The sequence below is a fragment of the Phascolarctos cinereus genome, unplaced genomic scaffold, assembly GCF_003287225.1.
Source record: "Phascolarctos cinereus isolate Bilbo 61053 unplaced genomic scaffold, phaCin_HiC Scaffold_2;HRSCAF=192, whole genome shotgun sequence".
Classification (NCBI taxonomy): Eukaryota; Metazoa; Chordata; class Mammalia; order Diprotodontia; family Phascolarctidae; genus Phascolarctos; species Phascolarctos cinereus.
Window position 1 is genome coordinate 114,501,615 of NW_027555625.1, and position 20,604 is coordinate 114,522,218.

General features: G+C 42.5%; 1 long non-coding RNA gene across 2 annotated transcripts in view; it reads right to left on the reverse strand.

Moving 5' to 3' along the window:
* Positions 1 to 4,255: 4,255 nt before the first annotated feature.
* Positions 4,256 to 20,604, reverse strand: part of LOC110207686 (uncharacterized) — a 50,235-nt gene continuing 33,886 nt past the window's right edge. For both annotated transcript variants that reach the window (XR_002324280.2, XR_002324281.2), the window contains one exon: positions 4,256 to 4,539. This is a non-coding gene — a long non-coding RNA (uncharacterized LOC110207686). The remainder of the gene's footprint in view (positions 4,540 to 20,604) is intronic.

Genomic DNA, 20,604 nt, shown 5'->3' on the forward strand with positions numbered 1-20,604 from the left:
AAGGGATCCTTGCCCATTACTGGATGGCTTGAGCTAATGGGGAAAGGAATGAAATGATATTGTAGCCTTCCCCAGGTATCTCCCTAGAAATAAGGGGAGACTCAGAGCCATACTCTCAAAACTTAACCGTGGGCCAATTTTCCACGGTGGTTTTCCCTATAACAATCTGACTGGCTCAGGCTAGTTCCTTGGGTCCTTTTTTTCAGTTGTTTTTCAGTGGTGTTCAACTCTTCACGACCCCATTTGGGGTTTTCTTGGTAAAGATACTGGAGTGATTTGCAATGTCCTTCTCCAGCTCATTTTATAGAGGAGGAACTGAGGCAAACAAGGTTAAGTGATTTGCCCAGGGTCCCACAGCTTCTAAGTGTCTGAGGCTAGATTTGAACTCTTGAAGATAAAACTTCCTGATTCCAAGCCCAGTGCTCTATCCACTGCACCACCTGGCCACCCACAAATAAAGGAAGACTAGTAGTCCTGTCCTTTCCCTCCACCAAAGGACTCTGATCTTTTGGAAAGGCAAAGACAAAACTCTTCTTCCTTGCATTAGCCCCTAAAGCATAAACCCAGAGGGAAATATATAGACTCACTAAAAGTGCCCTAAGATGGGGAAGGGACCCACTTACTGTCAGGACACGTTTCTCAGGAAAAGGGAAGTAGGCTCAGTCAGAGGAGTGAGGCATGAACTTAGAGCAAAGGTCATCATCATACAGCTCCCCCAGTGAGGAGACCTGTGTGTGGATTCTAGTGCGAGACAAGTGCATTGTCTTAGACCTTTGCAAGCAGCTCATGGGATAGATATCACTAACATCTAGGCGGGTAGTTGGCGCAGTGGATAAAGTGTTGGATTTGGAGTCAAGAAGACAGTTCAAATCTTTCCTCCGCTATTTATTAGCTATGTGACCCTGAATGGCCTCTCTCAGCCTCAGCTTTCTTATCTGTAAGATGGAGATGATATTCACATAGAGTATGCCCACAAATTGGGGGAGAAATACCTGTACCTCTATTCTTGACATATTTTCTCAGTAAATATCTCTTCATAAAAGCTAATTGGTATTAATTGGTTAAATGAAACTGGAGCTAATCACTAGTGGCTAACATTAGGGAAAACTCTTAGAATGGGGGCTCAAGTCGATAGCATTAGAGAAAAGACACTCCTTAACTATCCAAGGTACCCTTAGAACTCTAATATGAAGATGTAGCCTTCCTCACTCTGGGAGTCCATCTTGCCAGGGCACCTGTGGGTTAGGAGTCTAAGTCTAGAGCCTGGGACAATCCCTACCAAAATTCCCCTCCCTGACCACCACTTCCCTATAGGCAATGTCACCTATCAATCAAGAAATATTTATTGAGCACTGACTGCATGCCAGACACTTAGTAAGCTCCTTGAAGGCAGACTGTCTTGTATTTGTCTTTTGTATTTGATTTTGCAGTGTTTAGCTGAGCCTGGGGGCCATAATATGTGCTAAATAAATGCTTTCTCATTTACTCATTACATCCACAATTGATCCCTATGTTTGAAAAGGGAGATGAGTGGGAATGCCAATATTGCAAGTGTATATCCTTACAAAAGGTGTGGAAAGAAGGACAGTCTTAAGCACCTAAGTGCAATTTGGGGGAAATTTAAAAGCAATCAATAAAGAAGCATTTATTAATCCCTTGCTGTGTGCCGGGTACTTTTCAACTACATTAATTCAGATCTTAACTTTTTTGGATTGTGTGCTATAATAGTGGTAAAGTGCTTAGCACAGTGCCTGGCACATAGTAGGTGCTATATAAATGCTACCTATTAGGATTATTATTATTATTATTATTATTACCTCAGTCATAGGTTGTGCTGAAGCTTATGATCTGTGGACAAAGGACCTTTTCAGTAAGTTAACAGGAAGATTGCTGGGAGGGGCAATTTTAACCTATTAAAAAGGTTTTTAACCTATTAAAAAGAACAGTATTCAAACTGTTTGCTTTGCCCATTTGTGAAAAGCACTAATTAAATGTAATCCCTATCTAATCATTAAAGCAGGTCCACACAGGACCTCCACTGAGGAGTACTTTGCAAGCCACTAGACACAGACTTGGAACATAGACATTGTTTCATAGGGCAAAAAAGAATCTTAGAGATTATCTAAGATTATTCTAAATCTAAGAGATTGTTCATTTCATAGCTAACTACCACTTTGTGTTCCTGCATGTCTTTGTGTTACTGCATTTCTTTTAAATATTTTCTAATTTTTACTTTTTACTAGTTAAGACTGAGCACCTCTCCTCTTACCCCCCTTAGAGGCCAAATTTTTCACTTTACAATAAATCTCACCTTTGGCCTGAAAACAGATTGTTAGAGTGGGGAGAGGAAGAAGCCATTTAACTTGTTAAGAAAGACTCTGGTGCTGTCAGCAGTTATAGAGAATTTTAAACCAAAGACTCAGGAATGAGATCTGGGCCGTCTTTAAGGGAAAAAGAGTCACCTCACACAAGCCAAAGGCCACTCAAACCATTACATCAGAGACTGGGACTATGAGGGGATATATACAGAATATAAGAAATCTCTATGAGGGTAGAAAGAACAAAATTTCTCAGCATGACAGTATTACTCTCTTTTCCTCTTTTCCTTCTGGTCTAAATATTCCTAACCTTTCTTGTGTCCTGGACCCCTTGGCAGTCTGGCAAGGCCTAGGAACTCCTCAGAATAATATTTTATTTATTTATTTTTTTAATTTTTAGGCAGTTGGGGCTAAGTGACTTGCCCAAGGTCACACAGCTAGTAAGTGTCAAGTGTTTGGTCTGAGGCCGGATTTGAATTCAGGTCCTCCTGACTTCAGGGCCAGTGCTCTATCCACTGTGCCACCTAGCTGCCCCTAGAATAATATTTTAAGATACATAAAATACAATTCCTATATTATAAAGAAAGCCAACTATATTGAAATGAAATTTTAAAAAAAATTTAACCAACTTCAAGGACCCAAGGTTGAAAAACCCTAAGGCATGAGAAAAAAGGGAGCAGGGCTTCCCATAAAGAGATATTAGTACTATTTAAATAAAGGCTAATCCTCTTTACCTGTATTCCCTCCAGTCTCCTCTAGGATCTTGTTCAGCTGTCATCTTCTTTCTTTTATATGTTTTACTTAAATCTCCATCAACTCCTTTCCATCTATCTACAAACAGGCTAGGATTCTCCCCAATCCTAGAAAACCCTTTTACATGACACTTCTTTCCCATTCATTTATTGTTCCATTTCTTTCTTCCTGCTAAACTTCTTGAAAAAGTTGTCTATATCTAATGCTTCCATACTTCCTCCCTACATTCCTTCTCCCTCAATGCCTTGCAATTGGGCTGTCCCCCTACCACTCTATGCAACCATTGCCTTAAAGGTTTTACCTCCTAATGCCTGGATCCAATGGCCTTCTTCCAGCCCTCATCCTCCTCAACCAACCTCTTTGTAGCTTCTGACACAATGACTGTTTGCTGATCGTGATCACATTCATTGTTCCAAACCTATTTCTTCTAGTCACTGTACACACCTAACCCCTTCTGGAAACTTCCCAACTCTTGGGACGTATGCTCTTCCCATTCTGAAACTCCAGATTACTCAGATGTTTGCCATGAAGATGTGCTATAATATACAATCTGACTGGGTTTCTTATCAAAACCAGTGTCTCGGAGGGGAGAGAAGATGGACGTTGGACAGAGAACACCTCTCTCCCTCTTCTGAACACACTGACATTCACAATGAGTCCCTGAATATTCAGACCTCAGCCTTAACACACAGATAATTTTCATACACATACTGTCTCTCTCACGTAGACTTATTCCTCTTATGATTCCACACGCTATTTTTTCTTTCTTCCCACTAACAATGTCTTTAAATTAAATCTAAGCCCTAAGACCCCTGTCAGCAACTGATGTGTTGTATTTCCTACCACATGGAGATAGTTTCTCCTCATGGAGTAGTTAATTCTACCATACTGAACACCAACATTTAGGGGTGCATGTCAATACTTCTCAAATGAGCTCAGGGAATAGCTGCCTCTTTAAGATTTACAAAGCCATCTCTGTACAACAACCCTATGAAATAGTTATCCTAAACATTATTAGCCCTGTTTCACAGATGAGGAAAACGAGGCTCAATGAAATTAAAAGATTTATGGTAGTGTCAAACTCAAATAGAAATGGAGTCCACCGAGTTATACATAGAGATTCCTGTGGACTGCTTAAAACCAAATATGTTTATATATTTCTTTTTTATTGATACAGCAACACATTAAAATCAGATAGGAACTTTATTTTAATCTGTTGCAGGCTGTTAAGGCATGTTTGACACCTCTACCCCAGCTTCTCCAACTATTACGTGTCAGAAGAGGAGATAGCTGTAGGATCTCAGCTATCAGACAATTGTTCAATGGTGAGAAGAACTTTCTGAAGATGAATCTCTTTCAGGAAGCCAGAAAGCTGAAAAGTCTTATCATTCTAGTCCGATGTTCTAGGGCCAGTTACCCTTGGCCCTGGCTCCTCCTCCAGTTCTCCAGATCTTGAGAATTCCACGCCCTGAGAAAGAAGATGGGCATATAAAAATAAGAGTCAGATTCAGAGAGATAATAATTGAACCCGGCTGATGAGGACATTGACAGAGGTTCAAAGATAAGGGACTCCAGAGCCTTGGAGGTACATTCATAGTCAGGAGGTGAAATATTGATGATGACCCAGCAAAGAAAACTGAGAGGGACCAGCTAGACAAGAAAGAGAGACCACTGTACTGAAAACCCAGAGAAGAGAGAAAACCCAAGAGGTGAGGGTTATTTGCTGTAGATTTGGAAAATTCAAATCATCTCTTTCTGTCACTCAGTTTCACAAAAGCAAAAGTCAAAAGCTAAAGATCGTGATGTCTTCTAGTGCTTTTTGAATAGAGATTTCCCAAGGAAGGAGCCACAGTAAGCTAAATGATAAGGCTGCCAAGGAACTGGATGTTTATAACTGCAAGCAAGCATGGTGTATAGCAGCAGCTAGGGATCTGGGTACTGTGACAACCTAGTCCAAGAATCAGCACGAATACATGATGCAACACAGTAAGCAAGACTATTCTTGGTCAGAATACTCACAATTATTTTTGGTTGGGGTGCCTTGGGTAAATGCATTGGAGAAGCTTTGTGACTATGGCCCTGGAAGCCATTCAAATGGGTATTTATGGACTTATTTTTCATTGAGCTTGACTAGGGGGGGTTTCAGGAATGACAGATTATTTGGCACCAAAAACCTTTAGCTAACCAGAATATCTCTAAATTAAGTAGTGAAGCAGACAGGCTGCGAGTTACTGGACACTAATTCATGCCGAGGCTGAAAAATTCAAGTGGCCTACAATGTCTTCTTTCAATTAGACATTTTAAAATATCTCATGAATACAAATACAAAAAGAAAATTTGAATAATGTATTCTGGGGCCCTTCCATCGAGGCTGCTGTTTAATAGTATAAAGAAAGAGAGAGCAAAGAGTTTGTCCATCAGGGTAGTGCCAAGAGCAAACCTGCCATCTCTTGAAATTCAGAGCCCACACTGATGATTGGTTTTCCTTCTAGAGTTCCCAAGAGCCTTTTAAACACCAAACCTATCTTTCTGGCTCCTCAATTGCCATGCTCAGAAAACTTGGTCAAGTCACCCAAAATCATAGCCTTGGTCCCTCCAGCTATAAAATCTCTCTACCCAATTCCTTGTTCTGCTGCTATGGGACATTTGAGACATTGTTAGAAGGGGGCTGGTCTCTAAGTCCCTAAATGCTGCAATTCATTTGTTCCATTCTACCATATTTTGCTTTCGCTAATTTCTTATTCATTTACTAACCTTCTCTTTTTCTTCCCTCTCCATCTCTTGTTTTTCCCTCTTTTGCCCCCTTTCCTTCCTCTGTCCCTTCTTTTTTTCCCCTCTCTTTCCTCATTTTTAATTGCACAAACTAAAACTTCTATATCATCTTCAGCACACCTCTTACACATTAAACCTACATGCACATGCTAGGTGGTTTAGCAATATCAGAGAAAATAAAAAGGAATCTATCTTGTGTTTCTGGCTTTATTAACCAACCCATCCTCCATTTTCCATCTCTTGCCTTTTAACAATTTCCTTGGACCCTTTACCTGGTTAAAAAAAAAAAAGTCAAAAGTTCGTGTTTAAGGTCAGGTGACCAGAATAAGCAGAATCCAAAGACCTTTTGGGTGGATCTGATATATAGGTAAGCGTCTATTGTAGCTAGGAAGTCCATTGTGTCAAGTCAAGCATTAATTAATTAATTAACTAATTAACTGTGTGTGAGCCACTGTACTAGGTGCTTATGGTCATAGTGCTTTTGAAACAAAAGGAAAAGGTTAGCTCCATAATTTCACAGGGTTGTTGTAAGGAAAGTACCTTATAAACTGTCTATATACAAACTGTCTATACTGGCTATACAAGTAGGTGTATTTCTTCTTATTATTATCACTACTGTTGATTTTGTCACAACAAGGTTAAGGGAGGCAGGATGAAAAGAGCACTGGATTTTTTGTTAGAAGGTCTTTCTTCCAGTTCTAGTCCTTATGTGACTTTGGGCAAGTCAAAACTCAGTTTAATCATCTGTAAAATGGGGATGATATTCACACTGCCTACTTCAGAAGATTGTAAGTTAATTATTACAGATGCTTCTTCTTTCTTTAGAAAATGACTGGGCAGGCAGTGGGCAGAAGAAAAAAGAATTTCAGCCCTAGGTTAATTCCTTACCCCCTTCCCTTCAAATGCTCTCGCAATTGCCTGAAATTGCTTTCACAAGGACAAAACCTTTCATTCCACTATTAGAGGCACGGCTTAAAATTTAAAATAGAATCAGAGACCTAGAGCTGGAAGGACTTTGGAAATCATGGAGTCCAGTCTCCTCATTTTACTGATGAAGAAACTGAGGCAAAGCAATAAGCATTTATTAAGTGCTTACTATGTGCAAATTGTTGTCAAGTACAAGCAAAAAGAAACAGTCCTTGCCCTCAAGGAGCTTACAATCTAATGGAGGAATATAACACATAACAGGGATGGAGGGGGGTGGGTTAAAGTACCCCAATGGGGAAGCTGAAGAGTGGAAAGTCAGAAGTACAGCTAGGAGAGTAATGAAGGACAGTCCCAAAATAGAGGCCCTAAGAGAAACCCATCAATGGGAAAAGGGGCCAGGCAGTTATTGTTAGGAGAACTCATGAAGAAGAGTCTTCCTGATTCTAGGCCCAGCGCTCTATCCATTACACCACCTAGCTCCCCTGTACTGCAACCAATGGTCTTCTCAAAATGCATCACCATCAAGTATAAATGGCTGATCTCAGATCCTTTCCTAGCAGTCACTTGTTTTTGGTTGGTTTTTTGAGGGGAGGGGTGGGAGAAGCAGGAGGAGAGTAAGAAGCCATGATTCACTTGATCAGGAGAAAGAGGACAAAAGAAGAGCAAAGAAGGGGGAAGCTAGGGGCACAGGGGATGAACTTAAAAACCACACCTAGAATCTCTCCTGTTCCCTTAGGCCTCACCCCATCGCTCCTTGTGGCAGGTAGGAGACTTTTACACGACAGAGACCAGAGGGAGACATTCCAGTTGCCTTTTTGAGATGCATCTCCACCCCTATTAATGATGGTAGAGAGAGGCTCACCAAGGCAGAGAGATCCTCACTGGACCCATCAAGGCCTCACCAAAACTCCTGCTTCCAGCTGCCCAGGGAAGTAATACTGCAAAGTTAACCCCCAAGGTCTGAGCTTGGAGTCAGAGATCCAGGGGGATTTCCCAGACTTCCTTTCAGTCCTGGCCTCTAGACCCCAGAAGGAGGACTGGGCTTCTTCTCTGGCCTGGGTTTCTGACCAAAGTGGAGCATCAATCAGTTTTCTGTCCAATCCTGACTGGCATCCTTTTTTTTCCCCTTGAGCTACTAGCAAAGCCCAGATAAGAATTGTCCTAGCAGAGCCACCTGGGAAAGCAGCTTCTTTTGGCTCTGGGATCAGAACACCTGAATTTGAATCCTGCCTCTGATGGTTACTACCCTTGTGATCTTGGACAAGTCACTTAACCTCTCTTGGCCTCAGTTTCTTCATTTGTAAAATGAGGAGGGGATGAGGTCTAGAGGTTTAGGGGTGCTGGGACCCCAAGATCACGACACACGGGTCCTGCCTGAAAGAATTTGACCCAAATCTTCTTTCAGCCAGAGACAAAGTTTTTTATTAGAGATAAACCATACAGGCCAGACTCTTAAGGAATCTGAACATTAGTGATGCCTGTAAGGATGAACAGCATGAGAAAATCTCAGCATTTCAATGGGGGCCAAGGTGGATCTTATATAGACTCAAATAATTTTGGGTGTTCAGAGGAGGGGCTGGGAGAAAGATCCTGAAGCTGGAGTGAATTTAGGGAGAATTCCCACCGGAAAGTCTGGGAGGTTGAATAGACAATGGGGATAATGAAGGGAACTGGAAGGAAGAGGTTTGAATGGGGTCTGGATAAGATCAAAGGTGGAAAATAACTTCATTTTGGTTTTCAAAAGGAGATAGGGAGAGTTAATAAGAAAGTCCATTGAATGGAGTATAGCCTCAGGTAACCATCTGAGACCAGAGTGAGGTCAAAGAAAGTTTAAGAGTTTTCTGGGGCCATAGACAAATGGGACCCAAATTCTTTTTGGTGCAAGGGGCAAAGGTCTCATCTTGGGCCCATACCCCATCAGAGGGCTGTACTAGATGGTGTCTGAGGTCCTTTCCAGCTCTGGATCTATGATTCTATGCTCTCCTACTGTTCAGGTTTAGGGGTTATAGGGTGCTGGGACCCCAAAATATTGAGAGCAAGAGACATGGATCCTGCCCAAAAGAATTCGACCCAAGCCTTCTTTCAACCAAAGACAAGTTTTATTAGAACATCCTCCATATTGGGCAGACTCTTAAGGCATCTAAGAATTTGTATCACTAATGTAAGCAGGCTAGATTTTAAGAATCTGAGCACTTTAATGGGGACAAGATGGACCTCATATACAGAAAGACTGTGAGAGAGATCTAGGAGTGGCCAAGTGGTTTGGGATGACTAGAATGCCTGCGACCTGGACCACATGGCCAAGGGACAATGAAGCCTGGCTAGGATTAAGGGTGGGAAATGGCAGGGGCCATAGGGAGGTAAAACAATGGAGGGCTAGGCTAGATTAAAGGTAACAGAGAGTTAGGAGATGGGGCATAGCCACAATGAAAGGCCAGTCTATGGGATTGTATTCTCAGGCAAACACTAAAGATTTGGCCAGGTGGGAAAGTCCAAAGTTTTTCCTTTCTGGGGTCCAGACGCCATCCCCATCACTACAACACAATCATCAACTACTGACCATTCACCTCAACCAGCATATGGAAACCAGTGGGCAAAGTACTAAGTCCCAAACTAGACTGTAAACTCCTTTGTGCTAGGCAAGGGATGGTCTGGTAGAGGGTAGAGAGCTCTGAACTAGGAGTTAGGAATTCCGGATTTGAGTCCGGGCTCTGCCACATACTGATTGCATGATCCAGGGCAACAAACGCCAGCCAGTCCCAATGGGTATGTCCCTTCTTCTCCTTGGTGTTCTCCTTACCTTGGGTAAATCATTTGACCTCAGTTTTCTCATCTAATAATTATGATCCTATGACTAGATGACATTTAAGATCACTTCCAACTCGAATACTTTAAGACTCTAGGTATTATTATCCCCATTTCATAGATGAGGAAACTGAGGCTGTGGAAGTTAATAAGGCTAACTAATGACAGAAGGTCAGGTCCCAGGCACTGAGATAAATGATAAATGACATAAAAAAGATAATGTCTTTACTTCTTTGGAATGGCTGCAGAGTCTAGCCCCCCATTAGGATCTAGGCCTGGAAAGGACCTTACTGATCATTTGATTTAACCCCCCCCATTTTACAGATGAAAAAAGTGAAACCCAGAGAGTTTAGGAGACTTATCTGAGATTACACAGAGCAGGATTTGAACCCAGATCATGTGACTGAAATTCCAGTGCTCTTTTGACTACAGCCTAGATATGTCTTTATTGAATGAGCAAGTGTCAATGTCTCCTTTTAGAGGCGACACGTGCTTATTTGCTTCTAGAAGACAAATAATGGGGGCTGGGTGTAGAATGGTCCTGATCTTTAAGATCTCTTCCAACTCTAAAATCTAAGGATGCCTCTCAGATGATGGGATGGGTGGAATGGCTTCTCTGTGAGTGAGAGACATTGTCGCCAAAACAAGGTGGGAGGGAAGCTGCCTATCTGATTCAGGAAAGACACACCCAGGGTGCAACCACTCACTCCACTATTAATTACCGGGGCATGCTCACAATTATGGAATGCACAGGATTGTACTAATTCATTTTACTCTTGGGGCCTTTCAAGGCTGACTTGGCTCTTTTGCTCAGTCATCCCAAGGGCAGGGTCCTCCTGCAGGCAAAGTGCACAAGGTATTATTAACATAACAATGTCCTGAGTTTGCCCTTGCAGTGGAAAAGGGAGTGGGGGCCCTTTGGCGAGGAGAAGAGGGGAATGAACAGTCCAGTTCTCCCCAGTGAAGTTTTGCGGAAGTCTCTCTTAGGTCCCCCCGACGAGCCTCAAGCTTCTGGGGAACCTAGTCTGGGAGGGGCAGGGGCTGGGCAGGGAGGACTGCAGAGAGGGCAATTCAGCCTCTGTTCTTCTGGGAGCTCCTGAAGCCCTCCAAGGCACTGCTTATTAAAAGATGCTAAAGAAAGGTCGGTGGGGAGGGAGAGCTGAGCCTGGACATCTGCCCTGCGGAGCCCAGTTGAAAGAATGATGGGAAGCTAAAGGCCAGCTGCCAGATGGCAACCCCTTTCAGGGCCTACCAACTCATCCTTCTGTGTGCAGGAGGGGCTGGGGGAACCTGGGGGAAAAAACTTGGAAAGAAAGAAACTAAACTAGAAATCATTCTGTGCTATGGTAGTATCCCTGTATTGGGGGGCAGGGTTGGGGGTGGGAAGGATTAGGGGGAAAAATTTGGAAAGAAATAAACAAAACTGGAAATCATTCTGTGCTCCAGTACTATCCCACTAGTGCATGGGGCTTGCTAGTGAAGGTGTACATGTACACACATACACACACACACACACACACACACACACACACACACACACACACCACGCCCTCATTTCCACTCTGGAAGCCACACTAGGATAATTAAGGTGAATGGTTACCACCATGCATGTCATCATACCGTGGGGTTCCCTTTTGCCCAAAGTACCCTAAATGTTTTCTTATCGGTTATTTCATGCCTGGATTTGGCATCAGAGAACCTGGGTTTGCTTCCTGGCTCTGCCACTTGTGTGACTGTGGTTCAGTTTCCACATCTATAAAGTGAAGCGAGTTGGATCAGATGATTTCTATTGTCCCTTCCTACTCCAATACTATGGTCCCTCCAAGGTGGAAGGGGCAAAGCTTGTGGTCTTGATTTTACAAATGAAGACATTCAGATGCAATGACTGCCCAGGGTCTCATAGAAAATGCCCAAACTGTAGTTTGAAACCAGAATAAAACCAGGAGTCATAGTTTAGGGCTCCTTCTAAAGACACTACGATTCAGGGTGCACAGATAGAACATTTTTTCCTCCACCAAATTGTCCTCACCATTTAAGGCAGTAATATTCATTTGCAAAGCTAGAACTTACACTTTTTTTAAAAAATGTATTTTTATTTATTTTATTAAATATTTCCAAATTACACGTAAAACTTTTTAACATTCATTTTTTAAAATTGGCATTCCAAATTCTCTTCCTCCCTCTTGCTTCTCTTTCACTTCTTGAGAAGGCAAACAATATGATATTGATTATACATGTGAGAACTTACATTTTTTAAAAATTATTGCCAGATCCCATAATGAGGAAGAACAGACAGATGCCTACTTGGGCTTATTTGAGAGGCCTAGAAGTCTCCCAACCTTCCCCAAAAAGTCAGTCAAATTGCCAGCAATTTCACCATTACTAATTCATTCCTTTAAGTTAAGCATTTTTTCCTTTGTTTAGTGTTTAGTTGTGTCCAACTCTTTGTGACCCCTTTCGGGGTTTTCTTGGTAGAGATACTGGAGAGGTTTTCCATTTCCTTCTCCAGTTCATTTTACAGATGAGGAAACTGAGATAAACAGGGTTAAGTGGTTTGCTCAAGGTCACACAGCTAGTAAGTGTCTGAGGCCAGATTTGAACCTAGGAAGATGAGTCTTCCTGACTCCTGGCCCAGCACTTTATCCACTATGGCGCCACCTAGCTGCTATTCTCTTTTAAACACACATACCCCTAGAAAGAGTAACATAATCTTTGATGCCTCAGTGTGAATGAGTTTATCTGAGTGTTCCCTCTTTGACAGGAAAGAATAGGCATCATGAAAGCAGACAGATTCCAGGGGTCCATTCCAGACAAGAGAAATGATATGAGCAAAGGCCTGGGGACAAAAGAAGGCAGGATAAGAAGTGCTGACCTAGAGTAGCCCAGTTTGTCCAGAATGTAGAATACACATAAAAGGGAGATACGTGATATAAGTCTGGAAAGGTATGTTAGAGGTAGATTTTGGAAAGCCTTAAATGTCAGGATCAGGAGTTTATTCAATAGACAATGGGGAAACCTTTGAAGATTTTTAAGAAGGGGCGGGGAAGGATGTAATAAGAGAGGTGTCTTGGAAAGTTTGCTTAGGCTTCAGTAAGAAGGTAAATTGAAGGACAGACAAAAGTCAGGAAAACAAGTTAGGAGACTATTATAATAGTTTAGATGAATAGTAGTGGTCTGAGGGGGCAGCTAGGTGGCGCAGTGGATAGAGCACTGGCCCTGGATTCAGGAGGACCTGAGTTCAAATCCAGCTTCAGACACATAACACTTACTAGCTGTGTGACCTTGGGCAAGTCACTTAACCCCATTGCCCAACCAAAAAACAAAAACAAAAAAAAGAGAAGTAATGGTCTAAACTGCGGTATTTCAGTAGAGATAGAAAGGTAGGCTAGATTTGGGAGAGATTACAGAGACAAATCCACATGACTTTGCTGTTGTTCAGTCATTTCAGTTGTGTCTGATTCTTCTAGATCCCATTTGGGATTTTCTTAGCAAAGCTCCTGGTGTGGTTTGCCATTTCCTTCTCCAGCTCATTTTATAGATGAGGGAACTGAGGCAACCATGGTTAAGTGACTTGCCCAGGGTCACACAGTTAATAAGTGTCTGAGGCTGGATTTGAACTCAGGAAGTTGAGTCTTCCCAACTTTGGGCCCAGCACTCCACTGGGCCACCTAGCTGCCCAATACCCTACATGACAACCATGGAGTAAATGTAGGAAGTAAAGTAGAAGGAACAAAGATAACTCTAAGTCTTTGAGATTTGAGGAGTGGGAGGATGGTGGCACCATCAACAGAAATAGAGAAAGGTCAAGGTTTGGGGGGAGGGGATTTTGAAGGGAGGAGCTGATGAGTTAAATTTTAGATGTGTTGAATTTGAAGTGCTAGTAGGACATTCAGGTGTAGACACACAGCAGGAAGTTATAAATACAGGACTGCAGTTCTGGGAAAAGGTTGGGAGTAGAGATATAGATTTGGCACCCATCTTCATAGAAGTGATAATTCAATCAATAGAAGCAGATGAATTTATCAAGGGATAGAAAATAAAGAGAGAAGGAAAGAGAACCAGAGCCAGAATCTTGGGATATCCCTAAGCAAAAGAGACAGAGAGTGATGAGAGAAGTATTAGGAGAACAATCAGTCAGGCACAGAAGCCAAGAAAAGAGAAGGCATCAATAAGGGGGTCATCAACAATATTATGCTGGAGGGAAGTCATGGAGGATGAAGACAGAAAAAGGTCCATTGGATTTAATGATAAAGAAATCAATAATGACCTCAGAGATAGCACTTTGAGTAGTGATAGGGATGGAAGCCAGATTTCAAGGAAGGGAAGAACAAGTGATTGAGGAAGTATAGACATCAAGACCTTATTCTGTTGTATGCGTCATTTGATGCTTATGCTGCCTTATATAGTTAGTTAACTCTTTAAATAAAGGTTTTGTCTGTTCCCCTCTAGAATGTAAGTTTCTTGAGGGCAAGAACTGTGTTTTATACTTCGCTGTATCCATTTCACTTTGCAGCACAGTGTCTCACACATTATAATATTGGGTTATTAAATTTAAAGAGTCCCTCTCTGCCTTTGAATCTACAGAAGACCAAGTGAAGAGTGGGTCTAGCGTGGTAGCTCTGTGTGTGGTATGCAGGCCTCTGAGAGTTCTCCAGACCTTTTTTTGGGGGGGAGGGGGGTGTGTGACATCAAAACTATATTCATAATCAAATTAAAATGTTACATGCCTATTAAAATATTCCTTCCTTTTCCAACTAAGTACATATCTGAAATTGGAAGTGTGAGGCCAGATTTTCTTCACATACATCAACCAAAACAGCGTATCGCAACAGATTGAATGCAGAAGCAGATATGAGAATCCAGCTGTCTTCTATTAAACCAGACATTAAAGAAATTTGCAAAAGTATATATGATGATGCCATTCTCCTCACTAAATTTTTTTTTGTTTGGGAAAATATTGTTATTTTTCACAAAGAAATGTTATTTCTGTTAACATGTAATAGGTTTGTTATTATTTTAAGATGAATATTTTAAAATTTTATCAGTTTTCAATTTCTAAGATGGGGATAGAACCCATATAAACAAAAGCTCTTTGGGATCCTCAATAATTTTTAAGAGGGTAAAGGGATCCTGAGCCAAAAAAAATTTGAGAATCACTGCTCTAGTGGAGGCTGGAAGAACAGAATAGGAGTGTTGAGGCTGAAAGGGAAGGCCGTGATTTAGCAGTTGTCTGACGGCTTGCTGTATGAAATGTGATTGTTAGCAAAGGTCTGAAATTAAAGCCCCTGGAATCGACACATTAGATGACAAATTGTAATCCTTAGAATTTCTTCTAAGAAGTGTTTTCTACAATGTCTCTGCTAAATTGGCTGCCACACCACCAGGACAGGTGGCTGTGAATCCCAGCTCTGGGAGGCTGGCTCCATTCAGAAGGTAAAAGAGAGCAGGAGTGGGGATTTCTGGGTGTGCTGTGGGGAGTGAGATGTAAATCAGAGAAAATTTTCACCATCCTCTTTTTTTCATCCTAACCTCTTGGGCTGCCAGCTCACCCCTGACACATGATAGCAGGGTATAGGAGACAAGACCTTAAACTGGAGTCACGAGACTTGAGTTCAAATGTTGGCTCAGCCACTTAACAAATTCGTGACTGTGGGTAAGACCCTTCCTCCCTCTGAGCTTCTGTTTCCCCATCTATAAAATGGGACTAACGTCATTTGCAATATCTGCCTCACAGGGTTGTTATGAGGACTAAATGGAACCATGCATGTGAAAGTGCTTTGTAAACCTCAAATCCTATACGATGAAGATGATTTATATAGTGTGCTAAGGTTTGCAGCTAATTTACACTTTTGAATCTCACAACAGTCTTGGGAGGTAGGTGCTGTTATTTTCATACCTACTTTACAGATGAGGAAACTGAGGCAGTGAAAGGTTAAGTGACTTGCCTAGGGTTACACAGCTATCAAATATCTGAAGTAAGATTCAAACTCAGGTCTATATAAATGTTAGTGGTGGTTATCGTTGTGCATGACCTATTAACAAAGTTCATTCTTCCTTCTGATAGAGACAGTAAAGGGAGGGTCAATTCCAGACATTTCCTCCCACATTCTAGTCCCCACTTCTTTCTGCACAGCACCTTCAGTGGCCCAGGGAAGCACAGTCTACATGGGACCTGCTCTCTAAACAGCTTGTGTAAAGAGGACCAAAATAACTTGATTATGTTGGGTCTGGTCCAATCTGACCCAAATCCTTGGATTCTGGTCCAACCGAAAATTCTTAGATGGGGAGGACAAAGGGGAAGATGTCTGCACAGGAGCCCCAATACCTACCTGGCTTCACTTTGCAGTGGTGGGGAGGGGGTGTAGAAGGGAGAGAAAGTAAATGCTTGTTAATACAAAAAATAAGATAAAATGTAATTTTAGAACATGGAAAATCGGTTGGCTAGGGAGGTTGGAGTCACATTCAGGAGAGTGACTAGACCTGGCCCCTTTTTCCCAGGGGTCCCGAGGCCCCTGTTGACAATGGAGCAGCCATCTCAGAGCAAAGGTACCATCCTGGCCCCATGCCCACCCAATCTGAGGATACTGACAGAACCAGCCTGGCCTCTGGAATGCAGCAAAGGCCCAACAGCTGTTGGACTCCATGCATTTGGCTCATGTCACACTTCCTCTCCAAACTGACTTTATAAAGCAAGATCCTGGACTGCACACTCAGATTACACTCACCAAGCGAAGCTGCTGAGCCCTCGCTTATACTGCTTTCTTTTTTTTTTTCCTGTCCCTCCTTCCTCCGTTCTTTTCTTCCTCTCCCCTTCCCTGGAATCTCCGCTCCCCACACCTGCCTTTTCTATTATTTTACTCCTTGAAAAATGTTCGGAAAATGCCTCCCTATTGAGGATCCTGGAAAGGCTGAATGGGATTACGATTTTGGGAGAGGAAAAGGGGAAAGGAGAGCCGGCTGCATCCGTGCATACAGTGCCCAGCTGAAGGCGGCACGAAGGAAATACGCCAGTTTTTTACCATTGCATCCAACTTCTGAATTTAACCCAAAGAAACCCAATAGTACAGGTTCTCATAGCAACACAGATTCATAGCACACAGACGGGCACAGTCTCCCAACTCCCAATCACAACTCCCAAATGCTTTGTTATCAGACAATATTTGCAAGAAGGACACGCTGGACAAGCCAGGTTTCCGATACTGTGATATTTGGCTCGAAAAGCGCATTTCCCACTCACCTCCCTCCCCCGCCCCCATCTCTTTACCACAACTCCCCCCCAACTGTGGCATATCCTGGTTCTCCGACATTATGCCTGTAGCTTTCCCTCTGCATCGATGTGGGGGTGAGTTTCCCTCCTCCGCGGAGCTTTCTCTGACTCAGTGGAAGCTGGCGATGCTTACCACCCACCCATCCGCCCATTCCTATGGCCAGCTCACACACTTCTCTGGCACTAAACCCACAAAACACCAAGCTTTTACCTAGGAGGAAAGACTCATTTCTTTACGTAACGCTGTGTGGTTGGAGGCTTGGGCCTGGGCAAAACTGGGAAGCGGGAAAGGTTATCTTCCACTCCAACTGCCCCAATTTCTGCACCTCCAAATCGGCCAACACCAGCACCATGTTTTCTCACACTGCTCTTGGGTCTTCCCATCAGGAGGGTAAAGAGCCTCAGAAGTTACCTACCTCAGTGGACATTTTAATATGTTCCCTGCCCCATCCCCCTAATTTCCCTCCATTCCCACAACTTATTTTAAAAGAGGAACCCAAAGGCATAATCAATACTTGTGGAATTCCAGCAGCTATGGTACATGGGTGGGCTAGATTTTTAGGGGGCTGGTGCCCTCCTTTTCCCTTGAACCCCCTCAAATTCTACCATGTGAGTTCCTTCCTTTTCTACCTCCATGGAGTGCTGGCCTGGTCCCCAGGAGCTCCCTACACAAAGCAGGCACTCAATAAATGTCTTCCACGCTGATTTGTAGGCTGCCTTCTTACTACTCAAATTTTTGCAGGCTCTCTGAAGATAGATGTGTGTTAAAAATTCTTTTCTCTAAAGCCATACTTCAAAGTAGCCCACTTGTTCCCCAAAGGAGCCCAGAATGCTGATATTATTCCTATTATCAGCTGTGTGCATCCTGATAGGCTATAATGGAAAAAAAATTTTAATTTTTAGGTCAATTTTTGTACATTAGACCATAGCAATAGCTTAATAGTTTATATGGCACTTAATAAGGCATTATTATCCTTGATCTGCTACCAAATAAAATCCCATCTTCACAGGAAACCTGTCCCAAATCCTCTTAATTCTGAGGCCTCCATCAGTCAATTATTTCATATTTATCCTGTGTATAGTATGATGTAAATGTTTTTTGATTGATTGCATATATTTATTTATTTGTTGTCTTCCCCATTAGATTGTAAGCTCCCTGAGGGTAGGAACTGTCTTTTGCCTCTTTTTGTATCCCTAGCATTTAGCACAGGGCCTGGCATATAGCAGGAGCTTAATAAATGGCTATTGATGGATTCAGTGATACCAGTGTGACCTTGGACAAATCATTTTATTTCCCTGAGCCTCCATTTCCTCATCTACAAAAGGAGGAGATTATATCAGATGAAGTCTAAGGTCCCTTCCAGAACTAAATCTATGACTCTCTGATCCACATGGTTCCAAGGTACCTATTTGACAGATAAGGAAACTAAAGATTCAGAAGGAAAAATGATCCACATGTCAATTGAGTCTCAGACCTCGAGATTCACTTGTAGGAGCCTCTCTCAAATATTTGTATGGCTTTTTTTTCTCCCACTCAGAATCTCCTCTGGGAAGCTCAGAATTTGGCCGATGTCTCTCTAAATGCCACGATTCCTGTTCAAGCAATCAGGCTAATAAGACCTTGAATATAGGACAGGTTTTATTTAACCCAACAAATATACAACACAGACTTGTACCCAAATCTGCTGAGAACCACAAAAATCCTTCTCCCCTTTTCAGAGAGGGTCAAGTGACCTTCTCTGGGAGGATTGGGCTGGGGAGTGGGTAATAATTTTCTTCTGAATTTACATAATCCACAGGACTCAACAATAACAAGTTAGGTCCTGCTAGCTAGCTGCTGTATGGTAGCTCCCTCTTTCTCTTTGGGCCTAAAAAGTTAATATGGCCAGAGAGCCACTCTCTAGGTCTTAGTAAGTGCTGTCATTTTGTTTCCTCTCCCACCTTATTTCTTTGAGACTCTGAATCCCTTTCTACTTCTTGCCTCGTCCTCTTCCTCCTCCTCCTCCTCCTCCTCCTCTTCCTCCTCCTCCTCTTCCCACACAGATGCATGTGGTTACCTGATGAGACTCAATGGATACACTAGGTCTCTTTCTAGATCCACAGCAACTGCGTGTATATGTGTATGCATGTATGTATGTGTGTGTTCATCTATGTGTCTATGTGTCAGTGTATATTTCTATCTGTATGTCTAGTTTTATCAATAATTCAATAACCATTTCTTACATACTTAGTGCCAGGCACTGTGAGGAGTGCTGAGGATACCAACACATGCAAATATCTGGTGAGGGTCAAGGGTAAGGAAAGCATTTTTTTTAACTTGTAAAGGTCAATTTCTTAAAAAAAAAAAAGCCAAACAAACCCATATTTACCTAATGCTATAAAAACAAAGCAGAAACCCTACAAGAAACACAGACACAAATCCTGGAGAGGGAGGCAAACCTGGGTGAAATTTTCAAGGCCTTTGAAAAAAAGTGAGTTGTGTTCATGGAACTTGACTATACCTAACCTTCACTCTGGCACTGCCTTCCCTCTGTTATCCAGATAAAAGGAAACAGAGCTCCAAACCAGGACTGAGAACATCCACCCAGCTCGTCTTCCATTTTGGATGTATCCTTCCTTGCTGATTGCTCTAAGGAGTGCTCAGTTCTAACGAGGGGGCCAAGTTATTTCGTGATAACCCACTGACATTCTTCAGTCACTTGTCACTTAAAGGCTTGGGGCAGGGGGAGGAAGAGGCCCAGAGAGGGTGGGGAGAATACCATGGAGCATTCCAATTGGAAGGTGTCCAACTTCCTCTGCAAGCCCTTTTCTACTGGGGAGCTTCCTTGTGGTTTCTGTTTCAAGCACTTCCAAGAAGCTACAGAATTTACAGCAAAGAAGGGTCAGCCTCCAGTCCACAATAAGAGAGGGTCCTGAGTCAGCTGTGAGTTGGAATGCAAGCTTCTCCTTGCCCCCCACCAATCCACTCCAGTAAGACTGGAGCAAGAGTAAGGGGACAGAAGAGAGCCATGCTTTCATCATGTTGCACTTAAAAGACCTTGGCAGGGTGGGTGATCGTCATCGGAGCAGCATCCATGATAAGTGCCAAGCTGAGGTCTGCTTCAATTCCCATGCCAAAGAGGAAACAGTAACTGCAGGCATGTGGTTCCCTGCCCTTCCCCCCTCCCTTCCCAACCTCCTCACTCTGGTGCAGCTCCTGGTAGAGCCCCAGTTCACGTCAGCCCCTTGGGGGAAGAGACGCTTATTTCGAGTCAAGGTGGCTGCCAAAAGATAATAGCTTTAAATGTAAAATTGCAAATCATTATGCATAATGTGATGCAAATTGCAATAAAGACACTGGAAGTATTTTACTCTGACCAAGGTTTTTTGGGTTGGAGGTAGTGTTTTTTCTTTCTTTTTTAAAAAAATTTTTTTTCCCCCACTGTCAGCCTTGTCTAAAAGGAACCAATGTTGGGGGTAGGGGCTAGTAAATCTCACATGTGGAGATCAAAAGAAGGACAGACAACCAAGATAGCTAAAAGTAGAGGATTCAGAGGTGTGCTGGGGCTGGAACCTGTTCAAGAGAGCTGATTGTTAAATATTCTTTTTGAGTATTTACAAACCTTGGAAATGAGCAAATGCTACAACTCAGGGCTTGATTTATTGTTTTATCGATTGTCTAGATTTAATAAAGTGCTGGAGAAAATAATAATGCAGATTAAACTTAAAAGCATGTTGTGTACACATTTTTTCTCTAGAGAGTAAGTCATTAAACATACACCT